Source organism: Balaenoptera borealis (assembly GCF_965194805.1).
Source record: "Balaenoptera borealis genome assembly, chromosome: 3".
Taxonomy (NCBI): domain Eukaryota; kingdom Metazoa; phylum Chordata; class Mammalia; order Artiodactyla; family Balaenopteridae; genus Balaenoptera; species Balaenoptera borealis.
The window spans coordinates 48,236,716-48,256,523 of NC_138866.1; the positions used below are offsets into that span (position 1 = coordinate 48,236,716).

Below are 19,808 nucleotides of genomic sequence, written 5' to 3' on the forward strand. Positions count from 1 at the left end.
TGCCTGCCTTCCTCACTTATTCTGCAGATGTAAATGTAAATAGTTCAGAGGGAAGGGGTAGGTACACATCAAATGAACTCTTTTATTGTGTTCTTTAGTAGGAAAAAACAGTTGTTTCCTAGATAAAGGATATTTGGAAAAGACCAACTGTAGCTGCTTTATTGAGTGATTACTACATGTCAGGCATTCTCCTAAGTGCTTTGCAAGTATTGTTTTTCATTTAATTCTTATGCCTCCCACAAACCTGTGAAGTAGATAGCATTTTTTTTCTTTCTGTAATCACTTAAAAAAGATGAGGTAATTGAGTCATGGAGAAGTCCCTTGTCCTAAGATCTTTTCTCCCCAGCTTTGAGATATAATTGACATATAACATTGTGTAAGTTTAAGGCGTACAGTGTGATGATTTGATACACATATATATTGCGAAATGACTACCACAATAAGATTAGGTAAGATTAGGTAGCACATCTATCCTTGTCTAAGTTCTAAAGTTAGGATTCAGTCCTAAACAATCTGATTGCCAAGAGTAGACCTTAACAGCTAAATGTACTGCCTTGTGATAAAATTTACTTAAAATATTAAAGGAAATGAGAGCATTTTAAATTGTTTTCTGAATATATGTTTTTGAAAATTGAAAAACCAAGAGGCTTTACTTATATGCCAATGATTTTGTTTGCCAGTACCTGGGCTCAAGTAATTCAGAATGGCTCTGGGTCCATACACTGGACCATGCCAGACTCTGCCTACTCAGTACTGGAAAAGACCTGAAGCTTCATACCAAGCACTGCTCAGGAGTCTCTGGGAGAAGAATTGGAAAATAGAATTTCAGAGCTGGAAGGAAACTTATAGATAGTTTAATCTCACCTTTTCATTTTATAAATGAGAATACTGAAGCTCAGAGAGATTACGTGACTTTACCAGGTTATACGTTGCTAACTTGTAGCAGAGCCAGGATTTGAGCCTGGGCTTTTTGTCTGCATTCTTTCAGTTACACTAAGCTGCCGCCAAATCCGTGAGATAGAATTTTCCATTTCCTTTTCCAGTGTTTTAGGAAATGTCAAAAGCTAATATCCATTATTTAAATAAATTTATCTAAATTTATTTTTGCCTCGATTATATACATTGGTAAATGAAAATGTGTTTGGATTTCCCAAGAGTACTTGAATTTCATGAGTGTTACATTTCCTACAAAGGGGCCAGGCTCAGCAATTTAATTTTCATGGGCTAAGAGCTCTGATTAAAAGCCTTTACCTTGACAAATAATTGGTTTTGAGAGTAGGGGCTAGAGATAATTCAGAGACATGATGAGCGTTCATTCATTTACTCAGACATGTATTGCATGCCTATTATGTTTTAGGCACTGTGCTAGCTATAGGTCATACAAATATAATTACGACATAACTTCTTCCCCTTTAGGAATCATTTTCCCCTTTCTTTCCTATTAGCAAAGGATCTGATATAATCTTGCTGCTCTTAAATTAGGTTGATGTTTCCCAAGGTGTATTAAGGGTACTCCTTGTGGTATGCCACATGATTTTAGATGGTAACAGACAAGCATTTAAAAAGAACAGTTATGAGTCCATTTCAGTGTAATATTTTAGAAAAATGAAAACAGCTCACAAACCCATATTCAATGGATGTGATGGCTTAGAACATGGCTAATTATGCTGGTGACTACTTTCTGCAGACCGTATGCACCACAGCATGACACTCAGGCCCGTTATGTAAACCTTCTGCCATAACATTTAGAAAGTACGACAATATGGTTTTTTGAAAGTACCGCTGATATGGATTAATAGCATGGATTCTGCAGGTACTGAATTTCTGTGTTCATCACTGTGTTCTTTTAAAAGATACATCAAAATGTCACCTCTGAAGGTTGACAGTCGTTTAGCATGTGAAGTATAATACATAACTTTATTAAGCTGATCACTCATAGTGGCCGTTCTCTCTAAGGAAATTATTTTTGGGTAAATGTGTTAGAAATTGATTAGGGTTATTATTTATACTGTTTGTTTTAAAATGTTTTATTTGTAAAATACATTACTTTTTTATTATAACTTTATGGTTACCTTCTAATTACGGCAAATAATTATTCACTTTTTTATTTTTAATTCAAAGATGTGCAACTGTGTTCATATTACAAACAGTAAACACCAAAACTAATCAGTAAAAACGTCATGTTAAACTTGTTTAATGAGATGGTTTTTAGTAAGCATCTGTAGCCTCACCCTACATATTTGGGTGATAGGCTTTCTCCTATATTAAAACTACCTTACACACCTACATCACTGCCAAGTACTGGGCTGTGAAGGATGGGGCAACGTGCAAAGGCTATAACAGTCCGGAGGAAGCTAGCAACTCAGCTTTCCTAAAAAACCCTGATACTACATATGATTAAAAAAGAAAGAGAGCGAGAGAGAGGAGGAGGGAAACAACAGCGGACTTTCAGGCCCAATCTTCAGAGAGTTTGATTTAGTAGATCTGGGACTGATAAATCTTCATTAAAAAAAACACTGTTGAGCTTCCCTGGTGGCGCAGTGGTTGAGAATCTGCCTGCTAATGCAGGGGACACGGGTTCGAGCCCTGGTCTGGGAAGATCCCACATGCCGCGGAGCGACTGGGCCCGTGAGCCACAACTACTGAGCCTGCGCGTCTGGGGCCTGTGCTCCGCAACAAGAGAGGCCGCGATAGTGAGAGGCCCGCGCACCGTGATGAAGAGTGGCCCCCGCTTGCCGCAACTGGAGAAAGCCCACGCACAGAAACGAAGACCCAACACAGCCATAAATAAATTAATTAATAAATTAATTAAAAAAAAAAAAAACACTGTTCATCATCAAAAAATTCAGACTGACAGAAAAATATTGTAAACAAAAATCCCCATATATCCCATTATTTAGATTGAACAGTTATTAATATTTTGCCATATTTGCTTCCTCTATTTTTTGAAATTTTGTTTCTTTGTTTGTTTGTTTTTTGGCTGCCCCACATGGCTTGCAGGATCTTTGTTCCCTGACCAGGGATTGAAACCGAGCCCCTCGGCAGTGAACGCGCGGAGTCCTAGCCACTGGACTGCCAGGGAATTCCCTGAATTATTTTAAAGCCAATCCTAAACATCAGGATATTTCACACTAAACACTTGAGTGTATGTCCTTAGATAACCAGATACAATTATCTGGTTACACAGCTAATAATAATTCCTTAGCCTCCAAACTTTCCACTTATCCCCAAAATATCTTCTTATAGTTGGCTTGTTAGAATCCAGGTCCAAACAAGTTCCATGAACTGCATGTAGTTATTACACAAGTGTAGTGTTTGTTTGTTTGTTTGTTTGTTTTAATGAAGAATTCCCCTTTCACGTGAAACCACCATTAATCAGTGTCTCAATCAGGCTGGCTCTCTAGGCTTTTAGAAGATAATTCAGATTTAGAAAGCGTCATAGATATCATTCCTCTTTCAACATCTTTCTGTGCTCTGTGGGTTTACCAATCTGGGTCCTGGTTGGAGATATTAGACAAAAGATGGGCGAAATGGAGAGTTGCCTGGATATGTGAACTTTGGGTAGGACAAGAAAATATACTCCTAAAGCAATTGCAAATTTTCTGTGTCATCTTTCCCCAAAATGTTTCACGAAATGTTTCTGTGATTAAAAGTTTTTCTTTTCAAGCAGCTCAGAAAATCCCCCTCTAGCATACCCCTCTTGAAAGCTGATAATGCACATTTAATATATTAAAGTCTTTTTGGTGTTACACAAATTTCACTCCGTGTTTCCCAAATGTATCTGATTTTGGAGTTGGGGTTGTTTTTCTCCACCACAGATCACCTGTTAACATGTTTTAGAACGTAGTTTGGGAAGTTTGCATTGATCTATTGTACTATTATTACCGCTTTTATTAGGTACACCAATAAACATTTGTTCTGGCAAAGCACCTTGTAATCACTTTTGCTAGTTTTTCCCCTCACTCTGAGATCCTGTGGTGTAAACTGGTATTTTTATTCCCATTCAAAAATAAGAGCTATTAAGTACGTAATATGCGCTGAGTAACAAGTTTGCTGCCAGAGTCAGGATTTAATTTAAAGTCCTAAAATTTGAAGACTTAATTGGCAAAAATCCAAATAGTCCCCAAATACTAGAGTTTGTGTTGGTTGTTAGAGAAAAAGTAATTTCACAGAATATTACTCATATTCTCATCTCTCATCCCCTGTCCCTCTTACCACATTCCCAACCTAAGCATGAACAACCCCTAACTTAATGCCCTGAGGACTAGAAAAACTAAAGGGAGACAGTGCTATTTCCCCTGAAACTAGGCATCCTAAAGATGAGTTACCACTTTTTCTTTCATGATGACCATATAAACATTTATGGAAAAAAATGGAGTAAGAGACACATATATCAAATATTCCTAAAGACAGAGATTAAGGAGGCCTTCACTGTGGAATCTGTAAATGTGTTTCTTTGAGACAGCTCCTGCAAGTAACCTCTTCTAAATGCTCCACCCTATTTCTCTACTGCTATGACCATCACCTCTCAGGGATGCCAGGTGATGGTGGGTGGTGATGACATCAGCAAAGGTTCCGCTTACCCGCGGGAAGCAGAACTATTACTCAAAAAATGTACCAGGTTAATTCTGGAACTTCTCAGTTTCTCACCCTGGGTGGTAAAAATGTCTCTGCGGTTTTTCTCTGCACTATCTGGGCAAGTGCTCAGAATGAACAATCTTTTTTCAGCTGGGAGAAAATCAAATAATCAGGAATACCACTCCTCCCCATCCTTCCTGAAGCTTCGAGTTTGATTCCTAGTCCCCAGGATGTGAACTTTGTATATGCATAGGCACCAAAGTGTGGAAATAATAGAAGCCCTGCACCACAAGCTAATTGTTGGCTGTATAATTTAGACCATTGTAAATCTCACTGTTATATTTTCTCACTAGTTAACATTTACATGACCTTTTTTCTCCCTGTTTCTTAGAATTTTCCTCCCTTATTTATTTCTTCTCAGTTGGCATATTGAAATAAAATTGGCTCAGAACTACTTGACCTGGGCTTGAATCCCAGCTTTACTCGCTGTGTGACCTTACACAATCTACCTAACCTCTCTGAGCTTTCACTTCTTCACCCGTGAGATAGTGATCATAAAATTATATCAAAGATTATGAAAATTTCATGATGTGAAAAATATGAAAACGCTTATCTCATTTCCAGTGTTTGGGCAGTTGACAAATGTTGAGTTCTCTGCTTTCTTCTCTTCTCCTCTGCTTGCATTATTTATCACCCAATCTCGCCATTTGGGGAAGAAAATAAAGAATAACTTACTTCCCTGAATTTGTTTGTTTGCTTGTTTTCTTTGAAATAACACCATGGGCTATGAGAGGGTTATCCTAAAGGGACCTGCTTCAATTTGCTGGAGCAGAGGAGTTGTATAGGAGAAGCAGCTGGCCCACTGGCCCGGGGGAGAAGACAGTCAGTGCTGAGCCTCCGCCCCTGCCCACATAAAGTGCTAGGTGTGTGTGTATGTGTTTGAACTTATTCTACTTGTTTGGCCAAAACAAGAAATAGCAAATAAGCATTCCTTTTATGTTTGTACAGACATCAAAGGGTCTGTTTCAAGTTGGTAAATGACCTCTGGTCATTTTAGGATGCTTATGATCCTATTGAATGGGTATAATTAAAAAGACAGAAAATAGTAAGTGTTGACAATGATGTGGAGAGACTGGAACCCTCTTACATTGCTGGTGGGAATGTAAAATATTTTTTCACTTTGAAAAATCATTTGGCAGTTTCTTAAGAAGTTAAACCTCACCAGTAATTTTGCTCTTAGGAATCAACCCAAGAGAAATGAAAACATATATTTACACGAAGACATATATATGAATGTTCATAGCAGCATTATTTATAATAGCAAAAGACTGGAAACAATTCAAATGTCTATCAATTGTGCCTGGACAATGGAATACTATTCAGCACTAAAAAGGAACAAACTACTGAAGCTTGCTACAAACAAGGATAACACTCAAAAACATTACACTAAGTGAAAGAAGCCAGGTGCAAGGGACATAATGGATGCTTTTGTGCACATGCCTAGAAAAGGCAAATATATAGGGACAGATTTGGTGGTCACCTAGTGTTAGGGGTGGAAATAAGGATTAATTGAAAACAAGCATAAGAGATCTTTTGGGGATGTTGGAAATGTTCTCAAACTGGATTGTGGTGATGATTACACAACTCTATGAATTTATTAAAAAGTCATTACATTGTACATTGAAAATAGATGATATATCAATTATACGTCAATAAAACTGTTTAAAAAGAATGCTTATTGTTATGCAATTCATGAAGTGATCTCCTTATCAAAAGTAACATTCAGAGGTTGTGGAGAATATGAAAATCAGGGTGTATTCTTAGAAATAGGGACACATCTGTCTTCCAGCTCACATATTCATTATTCTCTGATTCTAACAGTAAACAACCCCAATGCTCCAACTTTCCAACTGGGTAAGCTGTGAGCAGAGGAGGGAAGCAGGATTGGGTGATGTCAGCCACAGAAGAGAAGGTGCAGAGGGCAGATAAGCAGACCGGAACTACTTCTGTACATTGATGTCAGGAATGGGGGTGGTAGCACACACCTGCATGGCCTGATCTTTGGCAAACCAGCTCCCAGTATGCGCATCCTGCCACTTCCTATCTTGGCCAGCAGTCTCTCTTTGCCCCACCCTATCCCACTCCTGCTTTTCGATTTCCAACTTCCTCTGAGCTGTGCTTCTCCATCTATTAGTCCCTCAGTCATCTGCGCACCAGGGTGTCCTATCTGGCTAGATCCTCTGAACTGTCTTAACCCCTGTATGTAACAGTCCAAACCAAGGAAAACCCTATCTTCCAATTATTATTTTTCAGTTACTTATCAAACTTCTTTCTAGGTCTCATCTACAAACATATACCTAAGAAGCTAAGATTATTAATTTGCAATTTACATTATTGAAGAAGTGAATGTGGCTGAGAATCTCAAAAAATAGTGAAGTTTGACTAGTTCAGGACTTGATAATTTAATAATTCTCCCTTTTACTTCATCCAGTTCCAGTATTTCACGGGAAAATTATCACGAGGGAGCAGTGTTACGCAGATGAAAGTGATGCACTCCTAATCTTGATGGTTGTAATTCTACAGGTCTATGAAAAATAATCAGGCATATAAAAAATTTCTACAGGTATATAAAAGAAATCAGAAATTGTGTGCATTTCACACAGAAAATATGAGATAATTTGGCATACAGTACTTATTTAAAGTGGAAGCCTATTTAAATCTACTTAAAATTAAAAATGCCCTCCCAAACCTATCTGCCAATTGAATAGTTTGGATTTTGAATTATATGGCTTTTTTTTTTCCATAAGAAGCTTAGAGTACTCCACAAATAATAGCTAATAATTATTGAGTTCCTGTGATGTTCTACGCACCTTATTTAATCTTCATAATGACCCTATGAGATAGGAACAATAATTACCCCAATTTTACAAATGAGGAAAGTAAGACATAAAGAGGTTCTCTGCTCAAAGTGGCCGTTGATAGCTAGTACAACCAAGATTCAAGTCCAGGTCTTTCCAACTCCAAAGCCAGAGCCCTCAGTCACTACATTATACATCCAAGTAGACCTCATGATAATATCTTGTAAAAATTGTCACCCTCATTTTTACAAATGGAGACGCCACAAGGGGCCAAGGACATATGACTCACTCAAGAATAGGCATCAAGTCGGTCCTCTATAGATTTCTGTTCTTGAGCCGTGCGGGCCTCCTCTTCAGTGTTTTATAAATTGTTCACCAGGTTGTAAGACTCTCCTGAACAGGACTCTCTTCTTCTAGGGTACTCACCTGACTTTCAGCTATAGGTTCTCCAGACAGCCAGAACATTTCAGACTCTTCATTTGCTGAAAATCACTGGAGTGGCTGAAAATAAAAGGACCATTTGTGTTCAGGTTACCAGGTCATTAGAACAAATTAAGTAGCAACTTTGGTTTACATTCAATGCAAAAGATTTTGGCATCCGTTCCACTGAGGAAAAGACAGGAGATTATGGATCAAGAACGTTATCACACGGTGGATATATGCACACATTTTAAGTAATTAAAACTAGTCATTTGACTGAAGGTAAATCATTGCATCTCAAATTCCTTTAAAATCTCCCTTTGGTGTGTTTCAGAATTGTTTATCTTCTTAATCTGACATCAGGCAAGAGTAGCAGAGAAGACTGACAAATCCTGAGAACAGAGTGAATGATTTGCAGAGGAATATGCTTTAAAACCTTTCATTGTGAAGATGTGACTCCTGCTATATTCACTGCAGAAAACCCCAGTTCTGAGCCTGATGCTGGTAAGTAAAAAAAATATTCACACAGCCTGTAACATGCTGCAACCTTTTCCATTTTCCCTACAGACTTCTCTGATCATGAGTTCAAACAATATTACTCAATAATTTTTATTTTCCCTCAGTAAGAGAAATCTCAAAACTCTTTCATCTGTTTGGCAAACGAATACAAAATAGAATCCTTATTTTCCAGATCTTGGTACATAACCAATAACAGCTTCCATTTATTGAGAGCCTACTATATAGAAGGCACTGTACTTGGCATTTCACAGTATTTCTAATCCACACAACTTGGCAAGTTAGGTCTTCTTATTCCTGTTTACAGGGGAAAAAAAGAAAAAAACAGAACAGAGGGAGATTAAAAAATTCTGTCTGACTCGAAATTCATGTGCTTTCCATCATGCTTTCTCATTCTTCATCAAGCCTTGGAGTACCACTAAGGATTAGATGATTTGGTGGGCTGCTTGAACAACCATTTATAAGTTGCCTATTTAATGCCTACCAAGTGTAGGAAATGAGAATCCTCCAAAGTAAGACATGGACCTTGCTCTCCAGAAGCTCACAATTCAGTAAAGAGAGGAGAAGAGAATGAAATTCTAAGAAGAATGATTCAGACAGTAAGTGCTAGAGGAATTTAGAGAGGGACCCAGTTATGAGCTGATGAGAATAGCGGGGAGCCTCCTCGAATGACGTGAGGCCTCGCTGAACCTGACAGAAGACACAGTTTGGATGAGCAGAGAAGAGAGGGAAGAGCATCCTTGGAACTAGGAATGAGCATGCCGAATCCCAGAACGGTGAGGACACCTACCCAGTTGGTGTGATGGGGCTTGTGCCAGGGAGCAAAAAGACTCAAACGCTAGAGTGATTTATCCTACGGCAGTTCATTATGACACTAAAGAAGTTACGTCTGGGTCCAGGGAATAGTTATCCAGGTACTGCATCCTGTCATGGGTAGAGCTTTGTCTACTTTTTGCCATCATTCAGGGAAAAAAGAAAAAAAAAAGTCAGGGGAATCCCAGAAAGGTCATGGGACAAATATGGGTTTAGAAATCAGAATTTCTGGGTTCTGTTTTCAGTTTCAGTCATTTCTTCTCTGAAAATGCAACAGTAGAAATTACTGAACTTCTTCTGAATTAGTTTCTGCTAAATGGGAAAAAATATATCACCACCTCTCCCAACACAGACAAACTCATCCCATTCTAAATATGCAGATTGTTGGAGGTATGATACCAAGTGTTTCAAGTACCGATTTTGGTAATGAAAGTGCCCCCAAACTGCCCTGCTTCACTCCCATATCCCTATACCTATTTCACAGCTCATTCTATGCTGGAGACACGGTGGGCAGTAAATGACGTGGTTTTAAAATTACAACAGTGTTGGCATCTTTTAGTGAAACAAGAGAAATAGCTTTAACTGTCTTTATAGTCTTCAAGCATAGTTTCTAGATACAATGTAATTATTGTCATTACGATTTTCCTACTACCTGGACAACTTGAAAACTTTCCAATGTGTATAATTACACAGTTTTTAATTTGTGCAAGATTGGGGTGAGCAATTCTGTTAGTGAGTTTTAACAAAGCAAGTTAGGCTTCCAGACAAATTTTCCCAAGCTCCCTTGGCTCTAATTTGGACTTTAAAAATTCATTTTACTAACTTGCTGAGCATAAAATATTTGGTGCTGATGTTTAGCTATCTCAGTGCTGCAGTTTAGAAGGGCAAGTGAAAAACATCCCTCGGGGCTCTTGAGGCTGGACAGAAGCAGCTTCGGACTCTGCTCGCATTCACTGGCTAAGCTGTGCCTAGCAGAGGCTGTTTTAAAACTACAGAGCAATGGGAGAGACATATATTCCATTGTGGGATAATACACCATACACACTCACCCTACAAATCCATCTTGCTTTTAGGAGGCCAACGATATTAAAAGCCAGGAAAGAGAGTCCAAATTACCCTTTTATATATCACTCAAAGTCTCCCAGACCGTTGAAATTTTCTTTTATCCAAATCTGTGAATATTTTGCCCATACGGTGTTCCCAAAAAAGGGCTACAGTCTCTTAAGTTGGGAAACATCAAAATAAGGTTCATAGGAAATTCTTTGAATCTATTTCCAGAGTCACTAAATCACAGTTCATGCCTTATTAATGATCTACAATACCTTCTTGCTTTCATTCATTTGCTCATTTATTCAACATTTACTGACTGTCTACTACAACTATAGTAAACACAGTCCTTACACCCAGATTGCTCCTGGTCCAGTGGAGTAGACAGATAATAAATGCAGTGTAGAGCCCTATGATGTGTTCAGGAACTAAGTGCTAATGGTGATGGGCGGAGGGCAGCAGTGCTCAGGAAATCTTCCTGGAAACAGGGAAACTGTGAAGGAAGGAGGAGTGGCCCAGATGGAGAAGTTGTAAAGAGGCATTCTAACTGGAAAAACAGCATGTCCAGAGGCATGAGAAAATGTGCATGACCTTTGTAAAAATATGAAAGATGACAGAGCTGGAAGAGGGCTGAGAGATGTGCAGAATTATAGCTTTCAGAGTCACCAGCCAGCCTCTAGTTTTCACAATCTAATCAATTTGAGTGTTTGGATCTGTGGAATTCAGGAGCCCAAAAGAACATTTCCTTGATTGGCAGTCAGGAAACATGATGGCAGACTGGTTCAAAATGCCTAACTCCTTGGGGCAAAGATTCTGCAATGTATCCAGCTGGTGATAAAACAAGAGTATCTCACTTCATTTCTTGAAGTATGATCAGGAAGTCCATCAAGATCATTTTTGTGTTGTTTTAACAATCACCTATTCTTTTCTCATACTCCATGCACCTAAGGTGTTGCTTTAACACATAGAGGTCAGCTGACTTTAAATTTTGATCTATTTTTTTCAAGGAGCTGCTGGCATTATTTACTTTCATTGCACATCCAAGAAAACTGAGGATCTTGTGACAAATGGCAGAGCCACAAAATAAGTCAGTGCAGAGAAAGAATTAGATTGAAGGATTCCCAAAGCTTGGTTTGGGATGAATCTTTAGGGTACTGTGAATAGGAGCAAATACCCTGGAACAGGAACAGAGCTTGTGTGAGCTGGGGGTTGGGCAGCAACCCAGAAGCCGGGTCAGGGACTGACTCTGAGTGAAGCTCTAGGGCGAGAAATAACTCTACTAATGGGGACTATAAAAAGACTTGAAGCTCACAAACATACGATAAATCATTTTCTTCTGTATTTCTTCCTATAACTAAGGATTAGGAGTCAAGACTACTGCTACCCCTTTTCTATCAGCTGTGACCCTCAGCTCCACCTGGGAGATTGATTTTCTTCTCTTGAGCTGCCCTTAATGATCATTTTATCCTAATTTCATTAGTATAAACGTGGTGAGGGTAAGAAATAGCCTATTTGCACCCTGTGGGATGATGTTGATCCCTACTTCTCTCCCCAGACTGCCCCACCTAAGCAGGTGCCCTTAGCACGAGGTATGAAACCTGAGGCTTAGATAACTTGGGTGGAGGTGAAGGGGTGGAAAGGGGGATACTCTTGAAGAAAAAAATTGTGTATTATGCAAAATTAAGTACAGAAATGAATAATGATTTAGGAAAGAAATCATAACAGGTAACTGAAGCCTCGGAGATCTGGGACTTTTCCTAAAATATCTTTAGGGGAGTTACCAGCATTGCTTCCATAGAGACGCTTCCAGATTGTGTCTGGCTTTCCCTTCACACCTGCAACGCTACAGGCTCGGTCCACTCCCAGCACTCACAGGGACCAATGCAAGTGAGGGACTCGAAGCTTATGCTTCATTGGCCTCATGGTTCACCCAGATGCAGTACCACTGATAAAGGCTGCTGGAGAATGACTTGGATGTACGTCCTGGTTTGCTAGAAAGTCCCAGGTAATGCCTGTTATTCTTGTTTACGTTTTTTTTCCAGTTTTATTGAGAAATAATTGACATACATGGCTGTATAAGTTTAAGGCTTACAGCATGATGGTTTGATTTACATAAATTGTGAAATGATTACCACAATAGGTTCAGCTAACATCCATCTTCTCCTCTAGCTACAATAAAGAGAAAAGGAGGAAGAAAATCATAAAGGAAAAAAAAATACTTCTCCTTGTGATGAGAACTCTTAGGATCTTCTTATAACAACTTTTCTATATAACAGGCAGCGGTGTTAGCTGTAGTCATCATGTTGCACATTACAGTTCTTAGAACTTGTTCATCTTATAACTGGAACTTTGTATCTTTTGACCACCTTCCTCCAAGTCCCCCTCCCCGTGACCACAAGCCTGATCTCTTTTTCTCTAAGTTTGATTTGTTGTTGTTGCTGTTTTCAGATTCCACATATAAGTGAGATCATACAGTATTTGTCTTTCTCTAACTTATTTCACTTAACATAATGCCTTCCAGGTCCTTCCACGTTGTCACGAATGTTAGGATTTCTTCAATTTTTGTAGCCGCATAACATTCCATTGTGTGTATATATATATATATATATATATATATATATATATACCACAACTTCTTTATCCATTCATACATCGATGGGCACTTAGGTTGTTTCTATGTCTTGGCTATTGTAAATAATGCTACTATGAACACAGGGGTGCAGATATCTTTTTGAGTTAGTGTTTTTGTTACCTTTAGATATATTCCCAGAAGGGGAATTACTGAATCATATATGGTAGATCTGTTTTTAATTTTTTGAGGATCCTCCATGCTGTTTTCCACAGTGGCTACACCAATTTACATTGTGCACCAACAGTGAACAAGGGTTTCCTTTTCTCCGCATCCACACCAGCACTTGTATATCTTGTCTTTTTGATGATGGCCATTCTAACAGATGTGAGGTGATATCTCATTGTGGCTTTAATTTGCATTTCCCTGATGGCTAGTGGTGTTGAGCATCTTTTCATGCACCTGTTGGCATTTCATAGATCTTCTTTGGAGAAATGTTTATTCCGGTCCTTTCCCTATTTTTAAATCGGGTTATTTGGGGTTTTGAGTTCTTTATATGCTTTGGACATTAACCCCTTATCAGATATATGGTTTGCAATTTTTTTTTTGAATTTTTAGGTTGCCTTTTCATTTTGTTGATGGCTATGCAGAAGCTGTTTAGTTTGACGTAGCCCCCTTGTTTATTTTTTATTTTGTTGCTTGTGCTTCAGGTGTCAAATCCAAAAAATCATTACCAAGACCCATGTCAAAGAGTTTCAGTGTTCCAGCGTTTTCTTCCGGGAGTTCCATGGTTTCAGATCTTACATTTAAGTCTTTAATCCATTTCAAGTTAATTTTTGTGAGTGATGTGAGATATGGGTCCAGGTTTAAATTTTAATAATTTCCTTTTCTTTCTGAAAAAACAGTCCTGGTTTGCCTTATAAAGTGTATGGTCACCCTATTTATGTTGGACACCTCTGTGACCACACAAGCTGGTCCCAGGTGGGAGCTTTCAGTTCTGACTTTAGCATCTTCATTGCCTTTCTGCCCCAAGTAGGTCTGGTAGAATCCCAGTTTCCCAGTCTTAAAGTCTTAATCACATTGACCTACTTATTGTGCGTTGCAAGGAAGGACTCTTCTTAAGAGTCATCGTTTTGATATTATATAAATTCACACTTTAAAAAATTTGTCAGAGGTGTGTAAGGCCTCTTTCATTTAGACATCCAAGAATCTGTAAGTAACACCATCTAATCCAGTAGCTTTAGTTCTCTCGGTTATGCTTTCATGAAGATCCACCCACCTTCTTGAACAGCCTACAGGGTGAAGCAGCAGGACATTCAGGCCTAGTTAAAAAGATAGGTCGGTGCCTACCCTTTGGGTGAAACACTGCGTCTGAATGTGCTGGTGGAGTTAAGAAGTGTTATCCTGGCAATAGCTTGGCCTTGGTGGGTCACACTGTGTCAGTTCATTGCTATTAGAGAAAGACAAGCAAGGCAGGAAATCTCTGCCCCCATGTGAAGCTGGTTTGCAGGCTGGACCAGTAAGAACGACAACACAGCTCCGTTGTGGGCAGGCTACCAGATCCAACACACCACTTCAGAGCCTTTGAGTCAGACGTCAAGCGCAAATAACCAGGCTTATTTTCCCTGCCAAAGTCACATGCAATGTCGAGGTAACATCAAAAAGTTTCCTCTGAGTGCTGATTTGGGCACATAAACAGTGGCATGGTTAGATGCCACTTTGTGTTTAAAGTAATTATACTACAGTGCTGGAATGTGGCGATGTGAAAGCCCCATTGCAGCAAAGTTGATTCTATCAGCAAACTGGCAAGTCAGCTGGCCCGGATCCTGCTTCTCCCTGAATTTACTACTTCCTACTTGGGAACTCTCTCTGGGAAAGTCAGAACTCGTGGGTGCACTGCCCAGCTCTCTAAGGCTGAGGCCGGCTTGCAACCAACAATATGTCTGGGACACGGCTTGCAGACGTTGGCCCATAGCAGCTGTGGTCACTCATGTTCAGTGGGAGCCCTTGGAAAATTGCTGAGGCCGATGGGAGTGACAGTGGCCATGGCCTGGGTCTGTGTCTCACCTTGTCTTGCCAGATCTTGCTGGGGCTGGACAGTTACTGCTCAGCAAGCTGGAGAAATCCAGCTAGAGAAAGGCTGGTGGTGTGGGCAAGGCTTCCTGGGAAGGTGACATCCCTAGAAGTGAAGACAATGTCTCCCAGCTGCTGGCTGCAGAAGCCCTGACCTCATGGGCCCAGGCAAATGTCTGACCGGTGAAGTCTAACTTCATCCTAAATACAGGGACACAGGGTCTCTTTTATCCCTTTCCACTTTGGAATCCTGCCTTTCTCAGGGAAAAAGACCTAGTAATCACCCCTCTGCCCTATGTCCTGGCACCCAATCCCCCACCGTGTGCCAAATCAGTGGAACTTTTCTTGTGCCTGAGGTGAATCATTTCCCTTTATCCTCACAGAACTTCCTTCATAAGTTAGTGCTGGCAACTATATTCATGCTAATTAGCCGCCCTTGATGGATTTATTTCATCCAGTTGTAAATTTTAGAGGAGAAGTTCCCAGGCCAACTTAAAAGTAGAAGTCACAGGACAAGCTGAGTGGAAATCAGGTTTGGATGACCTCCACAGAGCAAGTTAAGCCAATTCCCATGGGGTTTAAACACAGTGTTCCCAGGGAGGCAAGTTAAAGTCGAAGGAAGACCTGGAAGAAATCTCATGGAGACCATTTAGTTCAGGCGCTTTGCTTTACAATGAGGGACTTGGGGCTCATAAAGGTGAATTAACCTGCCCAATCACATAGCTATTTACCAGTCACCACTGAAAGCGCAAAGGGCATGGGTGACACTATTGACTACAGGGGAAATATCTGTTTGTCTTCTGGGGCAAATTAAATACAGTTGTCACAAGCAAAGGCCTTGTCTATTTTTCTCAAGTTCGTCTTTCTTTTCACTTGTTTTCATGGAGTAATGTTGTATCCCTAAAGAAAGCATGTGGAATCCAGCTGATGAGATATTTCAGACTTTCTGAAAAGTATACAAAGTTGCTGATGTAATTTTGGTAGGTACGGGGACCAGCTGTTGGAAAGTATGAACTCCCCAAACATCTGGACTGATCTGTGTCCTAGGCTCCAGTCATAAACTGTGCATTAGCTATAAACCTTTATGCTCTGAGTCTGGAATATTCTCTGACTCCCCATCTGTCTCTGGCGCTTTAAGAGTAGTTAGCAAGGTAGTGATGGTAGGGAGGTTTGTTTTATGGCATATTTGGGAAGAAATCTTTCTTGTCATGTTTATGATAACTCTTCCAAATGGTATTTTTTCTTTATGTACTGGCATCAGATAGAAGTGAAAGTCAAGATTTTCTCTTATTTTTTCTTTTCTTTTTTCTTTCTCCTTTCCCTTCCTTCCTTCCTTCTCTCCCTTCCTCCCTCCCTCTCTCCCTACTTTCCATTCCTCCTCTCTCCCTCCCCCTTCCCTATTTGTCTTCCTTATTCTTCTCTTTCTTTTCTCTTCCTCCTCCTCCTTTTCCTCCTTGTACCTCAAAGCTCAACTGTGCGAGTTAATAAACAGTCACTCACAGTCACAGCTTGTGGAAGGGATACTGTATCAGTCGGTCACTTGTTGAGCCTTGGCCTCCTGTGCACATATGAAAGATAAGGGCTCCTTCATGTTGCTCAGCTTTCGTATAGATACTATGAATATTCATCTTTTAATATAAATACAAGAAGACTCTTCATTTTATAGATAATCAAGACCAGGAAGTTTTAGTACAGAACTTCTGTCATGAGAAATTTCTGTTTTGTGCACAGAGCTGTAATCTTTAACTTTAAATGATTCCAGAATAACAGTCAAGGGGGTACTAAAACACCAGATGACCGATCATACGTTTTGCCTCACAACCAATTACTTGAGGTTCTTCAAACATAGGGAGTCCAAGAATCATCCAGATTGCCTTACTATGATAACTATATATATATATCAGATGAAACTTTGTCAGTTTTTCATAAAATATACATCATAATTGTATTATAATTCTTTACTGATTGCAATGGATTACAATAATTTGCATTTCAATGAAATGATTTTGAAAACAAACCACAAGTACTAATCATCTTCCCCACCAGATCTGTTCCTCCAACAGACTTCCTCATTTCCATTGGTGGCTGCACCATCTAGCCAGCATCTCAGGCTAGAAACCGGAGACCCATTCTCGGCACCTCTCAGCCCTCACCCTTAACATTCAATCCATTCACCAAGTCCTGCCAATTTCACTTCCACAATATATTTCAACTCTGCCTAATTTGCTTCTCGTCTCCATTTACTCCAGTCTTCCCAGGCCACCATCAATTCTTTGCCTTCCACCTGGTCTCTCTTCTTCCACCCTTGCCTCTCTCCAATCTGTTCTGCTCCCAACAACCATGGTGACCTTTTAGAGAAGTAAACAGGAGCAAGTTGTGCTTTGGTTCCAGATTCCTTAATGCAGGTCTAGATCTCTTGCCATTTTCCCCTTGGCTCCCTAAACCCTAGCTGCCTTTACTCTTCTTTTGGTGTGTAAACTGATCTGGAACATTTCCTCCTCCTCCCCTCCACCTCCACCCCCATCTCTACTTTCTTTATCAGGCAGGTCTTAACTAAACATCAATCCTCAGCAAAGGTTTGTACCCAGACTAACATAGTTCCCATTGTAATGCTCAAACATAACAACTGGTTCTTCTCTTTCAGAACCCTCACCACAATTGTAAATTTTTATAATATAATACATATTATAAAACATATACTATATTGTATTATTCTATCATATATAAGGTCTAGCTTCTCCTGCAGACTTTAAGCCCTATGTGGGCAGACATCATGCGTGTCCTGGCTCAGTGCAGGCATATAATAAATGTTCAATAACTATTTGTGAATAAACAGATCGTCATTATAATGCATTTGTACACTGCATGTTTTATTTTACTTTAAGGTGCATGAGCATTCTAATTCCCTTAAATGTATGTACCTATTGACCAGATGATTTTATCCCCCTTTTACAGATAGTAAAAAACAGGTTTCAAGAAAAAAAATAAGTTAGGAAAGGTGACTTAACACCCTCAAGTTCAGAGCTGCCTAATACATAGAAAAAACATATTAACAACAGCAATGATTACCATTTATTGTTGTCTTATGATGTTCCAGGAGTGCTCCAATAATATTAACTCATTTAATCCCTATAACAACCCTGTGAGGTAGGTAATATCTCTTTTCTTTGAGAAAATGGAGGTTAGGTAACTTGCCCAGGGTCTTAAACATATATATATATATATGTGCATCATGTTAAATGTTTTTTACATACGTATTCATGTTGGTTATCTCACTGACATTGAGCTTTACTCAGTCAGGGTTCTCATTAGTGAGGAATACTGCAGGTAGCATGATTTCTTTTCTTTTCTTTTTTCTTTTAACATCTTTATTGGAGTACAATTGCTTTACAATGTTGTGCTAGCTTCTGCTGTATAACAAAGTGAATCAGCTATATGTATACATATATCCCCATATCCCCTCCCTCTTGCGTCTCCCTCCCACCCTCCCTATCCCACCCCTCTAGGTGGTCACAAAGCACAGAGCTGATCTCCCTGTGCTATGCAGCTGCTTCCCACTAGCTATCTATTTTACATTTGGTAGTGTATATATGTCAATGCCACTCTCTCACTTCGTCCCAGCTTACCCTTCCCCCTCCCCGTGTCCTCAAGTCCATTCTCTATGTCTGCATCTTTATTCCTGTCCTGCCCCTAGGTTCATCAGAACCATGTTTTTTGTTTTTTTTTTTAAGATTCCATATATATGCGTTAGCATATGGTATTCTTTTTCTCTTTCTGACTTACTTCACTCTGTATGACAGACCCTAGGTCCATCCACCTCACTACAAACAACTCAATTTCTTTTTATGGCTGAGTAATATTCCATTGTATATATATGTGCCACATCTTCTTTATCCATTCATCTGTCGATGGACACAGGTTGCTTCCATGTCCTGGCTATTGTAAATAGTGCTGCAACGAATATTGTGGTACATGTCTCTTTTTGAATTATGGTTTTCTCAGGGTATATGCCCAGTAGTGGGATTGCTGGGTCATATGGTAGTTCTATTTTTAGTTTTTTAAGGAACCTCCATACTGTTCTCCATAGTGGCTGTATCAATTTACATTCCCACCAACAGTGCAAGAGGGTTCCCTTTTCTCCACACTCTCTCCAGCATTTACTGTTTGTAGATTTTTTGATGATGGCCATTCTGATCCGTGTGAGGTGATACCTCATTGTGGTTTTGATTTGCATTTCTCTAATGATTAGTGATGTTGAGCATCTTTTCATGTGTTGTTGGCAATCTGTATATCTTCTTTGGAGAAGTGTCTATTTAGGTCTTCTGACCATTTTTGGATTGGGTTGTTTGTTTTTTTGATATTGAGCTGTATGAGCTGCTTGTATATTTTGGAGATTAATCCTTTGTCAGTTGCTTCATTTGCAAATATTTTCTCCCATTCTGAGGGTTGTCTTTTTGTCTTGTTTATGGTTTCCTTTGCTGTGTAAAAGCTTTGAAGTTTCATTCGGTCCCATTTGTTTATTTTTGTTTTTATTTCCATTACTCTAGGAGATGGGTCAAAAAAGATCTTGCTGTGATTTATGTAATAGACGGTTCTGCCTATGTTTTCCTCTAAGAGTTTTATAGTGTCTGGCCTTACATTTAGGTCTTTAATCCATTTTGAGTTTATTTTTGTGTACGGTGTTAGGGAGTGTTCTAATTTCACTCTTCTACATGGTAACATGGTTTCTGGTCCCTCTTGAAATTTCTCTTTCTCTCTATGTCCCCTGCCACTGCTCTCCCTACCCTCCCTCTTCCCTTCCCTTCTCCTGTTCCTGGCTTCCCCTCCTGCTGTTCAGTAGGAAAATCTCTGCAGAGCCACTTTTCTGCCAGGCTATTATATACATAGTCAGTGTTCCCACATTCCAAAGGTGGGTAAAAATGTGTGTGGAGAGC

The 19,808-nt window shown here is 39.5% G+C and overlaps 1 protein-coding gene and 1 long non-coding RNA gene across 10 annotated transcripts in view; one reads left to right on the top strand and one right to left on the bottom strand.

Annotated features, from left to right (window-relative positions):
• LOC309625419 overlaps nt 1-19,808 on the top strand; it is a 606,027-nt gene that overhangs the window by 278,482 nt on the left and 307,737 nt on the right. The gene's annotated exons all lie outside the window — the stretch shown is intronic.
• FRMD6 (FERM domain containing 6) overlaps nt 1-19,808 on the bottom strand; it is a 260,583-nt gene that overhangs the window by 98,107 nt on the left and 142,668 nt on the right. For 6 of the 9 annotated variants that reach the window (XM_082384835.1, XM_082384828.1, XM_082384834.1 and 3 more), the window contains one exon: nt 7,863-7,937. The gene's annotated coding sequence lies outside the window, so the exon portion shown is untranslated. Of the gene's footprint in view, nt 1-7,862; nt 7,938-19,808 lie in introns of those variants that run through there. The other 3 variants (XM_082384837.1, XM_082384833.1, XM_082384836.1) reach the window with 2 other exon arrangements.